The sequence below is a fragment of the Myripristis murdjan genome, chromosome 2 (genome assembly GCF_902150065.1).
Source record: "Myripristis murdjan chromosome 2, fMyrMur1.1, whole genome shotgun sequence".
NCBI classification, from domain to species: Eukaryota; Metazoa; Chordata; class Actinopteri; order Holocentriformes; family Holocentridae; genus Myripristis; species Myripristis murdjan.
In genome coordinates, this window is record NC_043981.1 from 14,773,445 (window position 1) to 14,781,025 (window position 7,581).

Sequence of the window (7,581 nt, forward strand, 5' to 3'; positions counted from 1 at the left end):
GTAATCTATCCTCACCTCTGATATTTCTACTACACTTTATAAGTGTCTTAGTCCGTTGAGATACTTCAATAAAACAAAATCACTATTTTCTACGTCTTTATGGAAATCACCTGTGTGTTTCAACTGATTGGGACCTGTGTTTATAAAAGCCTCTTGACGAGAAGAGTGCCGACCCAAGATCAGGGGATGGCGTCACGCGGGAATAATGAGATCACTTGAAACCGGGGGGGCGAGCACGGACCCGGGATCACGGATGAAGTCACACAAGTGGACTAAACTCACTTGAAAGACTCCTCCAGGGACCTCGTCGCCGCTTTTAAATTTCTGAGCCGCTCTGGAAACAACCCGTCTCAAAGATTGGTGTGTAATTACATCTGTCAGTTACAGTCTCAGTCAAGCTGAGAATCAGGGCTGTGCAGGATTTGATGCAGAAAGAATGGATTTTTTTTGTTTTGTTTTGTTTGGTTTGGTTTTTGTTTTTTTGTTCTAATTGTCAGGAAACAGTTGTTGCTACTCCCCGCTTTGCCTTGTAAACCGGTAATTTTTGTTAATTGCTCATGAGGTCTCTGGAGGAGTGGGCTTTGAAGAGCCATTTCGATCTTGGATCAGCACTCCAAAGTGAATATTTTATGAAAACAGGATCTAGAGTGAAAATAGTCAGGTATGTTTTTCTAGTGTGTGGTACATTGCTTATATTAATAAATAATGTTTTTGGCCAAGTGCTACTCTGGTGTCTTTTTTATAATATGACTATGGCAAAAAGAAACTTAACTTTAAAAAAAAAAAAAAAAAAAAAGACTAAAATAAAGAAAACATCGACAGAGTGTCCCAAGTGGGTTGGCTCACCATAAGCCACAAATAAAATGTTTCATTTTGCCTTGTCACGGAGTGTGAAAGTGTCTGGGACTCTGTAGGAGGGATCCTTCACAATTCCTCCTCAAGAAACACCGTCAATTTGGGGTTTTGCGCTTTCATCCAGTTTCCCTCGAATCGATGATGCCTTTCATTCAGAGTTCAAAGCCAATACGTGGCCACTGTGCCAGCCTTTTCACTGAGGCTCCTGCCAAATGTGACAATCGGCCCTCTCGAATCAATAACCACGTTTCCACCAAAGAAATTTGATTGTGATGCAATTTAAAACAGAAATGAAAAATAAGCAGATTGTTCGTGCCAGTATGCTCACAATATTGTATGAATACAACACACTGACTTGCATTATTTCACCAGTCACAATGCATACACCATAATCACAGCTCTTTAAAGGAATGCATCATCGCTTTGGGCAAAATCCCCTTTTCCGATTTCTCCAGACTTAGAAAAGATGTTCGATACATTTTCACCTCTGTATGTCCAGTGGGTAGCATTTCGTGCTAGCTTAGCATAAAGGCTTGAAGTCTATGGAGTCTTTAGCCTAGCTCCATCAGCCAAACCACTGAACATACAGCGGTGAAAATGGTATCGAACAATTTGTCTCAGTCTGGGTTGTAAAAAGGGTATTTTACCCAAATCGTTGAGCATTCCTTTAAGTGTGATCAAATTGCACATTTCTCGTTGGTCTTTTTTTCTGTCCTGTCATTTCGAATGCTCCAAATAACACCATGTCCCATCTATGCCAAAGCAGAGGTGTCACTTTACAGAATCGTGTAAATGGCTTGATTGCACCATTGTATTCACCCGAGTGTTGCCATTAGCGGCATTGTCGTGGGCATAAAAACACAGCCACCGGGATCTAATAACGCCCAAATGATGGGCAACAGTGTGTTCCCGGCTTTTCTATGAATGACCCTTAGAATGACGGGGTGCAAACTGCATCGGCTTCCTCGGTACATTTTTATCCTTCATTTGCTCAGATATTTTTCCTTACTTTGCCTGCAAATTCACATCCAGAAGCCGTTTTATTATTTTATGTTGTCCTTGCTTCTATCATTAATCCGTTTGATCTGGGTTTTATCTCAAATTAAAGAGAGGAGGATATGAATCTACCTTCACTGTAAGTCCTCCATGCATAATTCTTGGTGGATTTTGGCATAAAGCAGCCCTCACAGAAAAAAAAACATCCTCCTGTGTGAATCCAGGCAATTATTACAGCGACGCATGCATTAAGGTGGAAAATCAAATGTGCTTTTTGAAATTCTGAAGTCATTTTCGCTTGCTGCAAGTGCCCTCTTTGGTATCTGTAACCGTTTGCTTATGATTAATAGTCGGAATGAACGGGGTGTGTGTTATCGCTGGCTTCATTAGTCCAAAATGCGGCTGTGTCAAGAGCAAGTGACGGGCAAGTTGAAAAAGTGCGTCGACACCAATCGAATGGGTTACAAGAATCCCGCGGCAGACTCCCGGGCTAATAACGATGATACGACTAATATTTAGTGACAGATGCACGGGCACGCCATTGCTTTACCCTGAGTTTGTTGACCTACATTTGAGCGACCGGCAGAACGGAGAACGAGGGAGGGAGAGACAAATAAGTGGAATGGAGTCAAAGAGTGGGAATTACAGCATGGGGTTCAATCAAAGACAAAACTGGAAGAATCTCCCTGCCGCCCACATGAAGCGACGAGACGCTGGCACGCTAACACAGTGGATATGGGAAAGTCACTTATGCAGCGGAAATTGAGCTGTCAGTGTGTGCGAATATGTGAGTGTGTGTGTGTGTGTGTGTGTGTGAGGTAAATCTACATACACTCACGCCTACCGGGGGATGCATCCAAGAGCAGCCATCACATATGAGAAATCCTTCTGCAGGGAATTAATTGTGTTTGTACCATGTGTGTGTGTGTGTGTGTGTGTGTGTTTGTGTGTGTGTGTCTGCACTCGTGCATACCATATGTGCATAAATTCATGCATAGGTGCGTGTGTACTTCAGTGAGAAAGGTCACTTCCGTTGTCAGTGCACAGCATGTGTGTGTGTGCAATGTTTAACAGTGTGTGTGTGTGTGTGTGTGTGTGTGTGTGTGTGTGTGTGTACGGGTTGATCAGTGGCGTGCAGAGATAGAGAAGGAATGCATCAAGTCTGGGAATTCCCTTCTCCCACGTGGGATGACATTTTGCCACTCAGGCTTACACACACACACACACACACACACACACACACACACACACTCACATGTGTACACACACACACACACTCACACACACACACCTAACCTTTGCCCCTCTTTCCCTCACTTTCACCACAACTGAAAAAACTGTGGCATGTGTGCATATGTGTGCATAATCTAGTTCATGTATTTTAAATGATAACTGATCTTGAGATCTAAGCGGGTGTGACAGGTATATGGATCACAATTACAAGGTGTGACTGTGCGTGTGTGTGTGTGCGTGTGTGTGCGTGGCCCAGCCTTCATGCATATTGATCCCACAGTCCCTGTCAGGGCAGAAACTGCTCCGTAATAATTGCCTTGTATCTGCGTGACTTGATAGCCTGTCGGTTTCTAAAAGCTTCATCAGTGACAATTGATATTTAAAACCAATTTTGCACTGACATAAAATTTAGGAAGTAAAAAAAAATAACAAGTACAATAGTGTAACCAGCACCGTCCATGGCATCCTATGCTGTCCACACATCTTAATTCCTAGGTTCAACTGTATAAATTGTTGTATTGTAAACTATACCCATAAATGGCTGTTTTTCTGTGTTTTTACATTTCAGGTTTTTTCTCCATGTTGTCGGTGCATCATTACATTTAGGTGACTGACAGACTGGTAATGGGGGACTTTCAAAACCATCTGCTTGTGCAGGTGAGCTGAGCTGACCCCTCTCCAGCTGCAGCTCAGTGTTTTGGAGTAAAGACTACGGCTGTGTAATTGTAATCGGCCGTGGAAACAAGTTCAAGTCAGACTTTTCACTTAAATATAGCACTAATGAACTGACCTGAAGTGACAGAGCAGCAATCTTGATCAATCAGCTTTGCTTTTCTAGCGATTATTTTCACGCAGCCAATTCTCCCAGATATTCCCAGGGGTGTTTACTTGGAGATTGTTAAAACCTCTATTAACCACTCAATGTCTTTTTAGAGACAAGTGTATAGAGCTTATATATTGTATAGGGCTGAGATGGAGGGCTAATGTGGGGGATATGCATGACTGGAGTGACTCCATCGCAATCTCCAGTGAATTTAAAAACTTCACCCATTAAGACCAAAGTGCTGTAGGAACACCGCATTGTGACTTAGGCCACGTCAACACAGATGCGGATATTTTTGGAAACTACTTTTCGTCCTCATGTTGGAAAAAAAGTCAATCCAGTCAGTCATGGGAGCCTTTTGAGTATGTCTCATATGATATGTATGACACACGATGACGCAAAGACACACATGTCTGCACTATGTGAGCGTGTGCAGAGAGGCTGAGGAGCGACTGGGACGGTTTGTTGACATCAGTGAGTCATAAATGCAAGTGCTGCACAAAACACGATTAAGACAAGCTGATAATGTTCAAAAATGCAGAAAATGTTGGATGACAAGGGTAAGTCGTTTAAGTGGACAGACAAAGTGAAAATTCAAAGTATGCAGTGAACCAAATTCGTGGTGGCGATGTCAGCATTATCACTGTTTTTGGAAACCACATGGCATATCTTCCACAAGTTGTGTTCTCAGTGATTAAAGATGTTTTTGTGTGGACAAAAATGGCAAAATGGAACGAAAAAGTTGGCACTGACTGAACATACACTGTATTTCCCTTACATTTTGGTTATTGTGACATTATTGTGACTGGTTAGAGGAATTCCAGTCGCTGTTAATCTGAACGAGCATTATGTCTTCTGTGTTGGCATCATTTAAAACCACTCCAGGGCAGGCAGAATTAAAGATGCTGCATAATGCCAACTTATGATAAATTTATACATTCAAGGCAAAATTCATCCAAAGCAACAAAGAATTAGGGCAACGCTGAAATTATCTCCAAATCCTGGATCATCAAAGTCCCAGGCAACAAAAATAAGCAGTGCAAAGGTTTCGGTGCTTTAGTGCTTTTATAGTGGTCCTGAGACGGTACAACAGACCATAACATCAAAAAGGAAGAAAAATAAAGAACTCCCAGTGTTTGTTATGGGTGCTCACTATTATTCTTTATACAGACAGTGGGAATGAACCGCACACAGGGAGGCATAACAAAGGAAAGAAAAGATAAAGCTTCAAAGGGATTCACTCCGAGGTCAGCGGGGACACATGGCTCTGGAGGTGAGAAGTGCCGAACGGTGTCTGGCCAAATAAATGTCAAACACATTTTTTATTATCTTAATAGTGTTGTTTCATTAAAAAAACGGCTGCCGTGTACAGTGAAAGGTCGAATGCAGGATTCAGATTCAAGTCCCACAGCATGCGCTGCAGCCCGCGGAGCCCGCAGGCTCGATACCAGGATGTAATCGAACGTCCACTTCCCCTTCACTCTTTGACAGTATGCATTTCATATTCTCTGTGTATCTACAGTTTCCAGAAGTCATGGGGTCATGATGCTCTCGTGGTCAAAACATGTTTTTCTTAACTCTGTAACGAAGAACCAGCACCATCAAGTCTTAAAAAAAAAAAATGCAATATGATTTCTTGTATAGGGGAATGTTAATGTCTTCCAGATGTGTTTAGGATGACGATGGAAACCAGATGTTGTTTACCTCGTTATATAAAAAGGTTTTCTGCCCTCCCGCCATTGTCGTTCTTGTGCTATCTGCGCCAGCGTACAGTTGTCTGACTCAAGCTCACTGATAAATGCCTGAAATGATCTATATGTGAACGTCGAATTTCTGCAACAGAATCATCCTTCAACTGTAATTCCATCCTGACATTCTTTTAAGGTTTATGTAGCCGCTGCTCCATAATGTCAGCTCGTCCATATCCATAATTGATGCTGTAAATTGCCGGGTGTCTGCACAGTTAGCAGCATGAATGGCTGTCGATGTGTTCCTTTATGTCTGTCAGCGGACATTCCCGGGCAAATTCACGTCGATACGCGGCCAGACATTCGTCAAATAGCGTTTCAAAATAAGCCTCCGTGGTTTTAACCTTCTTGGGAGCGCAAGACGGATGGAGTCGACGACATCAAGGCGGTCCAGACGTCAGTGTCAGGAAAGTTGTCGATTTGTAAACTGTCTTTTTTCTGAGACGGAGTATCCGGGCAGAGAAAAGGAATAAGCAACCTTCTCCCACCCTCAGAAATTATCATTATTGTGGCCCTGAGCAAGGTTTTTCACCCTCACTTACACCAGAGGAGGAACTGTTACATCGGGCAGGTCTCCTGTGAATTTCTGAACGCGTAGCTGCATGTTTTTGAAGCTGTGCCCGGGTAAATAAAGGCTGAATGTACTCTGATATTCCGAGGAGGTTAAAAAATAAAAAGTTGGTCCATTTGATTACAGTTGTGAACCTGTAGTCAATAGCAGGAAGGTGCTGCATGCAGAAACCTGTCTACAACCACCTCCAAAACATTTTGGCCTCATCCGATGGTTTTCATTAATCAGAACTCGAGGGAAATCTGTTTGCTGGCTGGGCTGTAACATTTGCAGAGATGTTTACAGCTGCACAATAGAGACGGGGGAGGAAGTGCAGGATCCATCTCTCAAAGCCCAATAGTGATGACTTCGTTCAGGTTGTATCCAGCTTCTCTCTTGGTACCAAAATATTTTTTCGGCGTCAATTTTGTGGAGACACATTCTTCCTACCAGGTGGAAATCTCACATCTGACTTGATTTCATTTTGATGTCTGCAGCTACACCGCGACTACAACTATTTTTTTATAGTACAAGCATTGCCGTTACAATGATAATGATCAGTGTTGCATCATTTATTTGATAAATAGCTCGAGGTCAAGTTCAGCGTGGACCTGCTGTGTGACAGACCGCTGGGTAATCGTCCGCAAATGCCAGGACACGTCATATCGCACCGGCATCTCCCGAGTTTGATATTCAGTTTCACTCTGAGCTGAGACGCGCGGCTCCGGGGAAATCCTTTGACCGGCACAGTCATTATCAGAGAGCGATTAAGAGAAATGAGCCGCGGTTGTCCAAACATCTGCGACAGTCGTGTTCGTTTTTGGACCCTGCGGAGCGAACCTGAGTCACAGTCATCACATCCGCCAGCTGTCACCGCCGAGCGGGGAATCTCCCGTGTAGGCTTGGGTTTTGTTTCGAGAAGTCTGATGGCTGGTGCTGATATGGGTCGCTCAAATCCAAGACTGCCACTACAATATTTGTTTTGATACTTAGGAACTAGTCATCTACACGGTGTGGTTTTGAAACGCTTTTATGATGTGCATGAAACACGCCCGTGCTGGGACCCAGATGCTCTAATTGTATTCAGCGCTAAAATCTCCACCAGGTGCACCTGTCACATTGTAAGACGTGCTCTGTTCGCACATCATTATCTGCTGCTGTGTTCTTTTTACCCTTTAACTCTACTGATTTCCACTTGCACACAGGTGGAATGCAGAAATATTGCATTTGAGGTTGAGATTTGGAGCTTAACTTCGTTTGAAAAGATTGACATCAAGCAAACACATAGATAAAATAGACAGTTATAGTTCAATTCATTCACAATGAACTACAGCAGAACTTTTGTACCCTAGAGTTGCTGGTAAGGAAATGCTCCC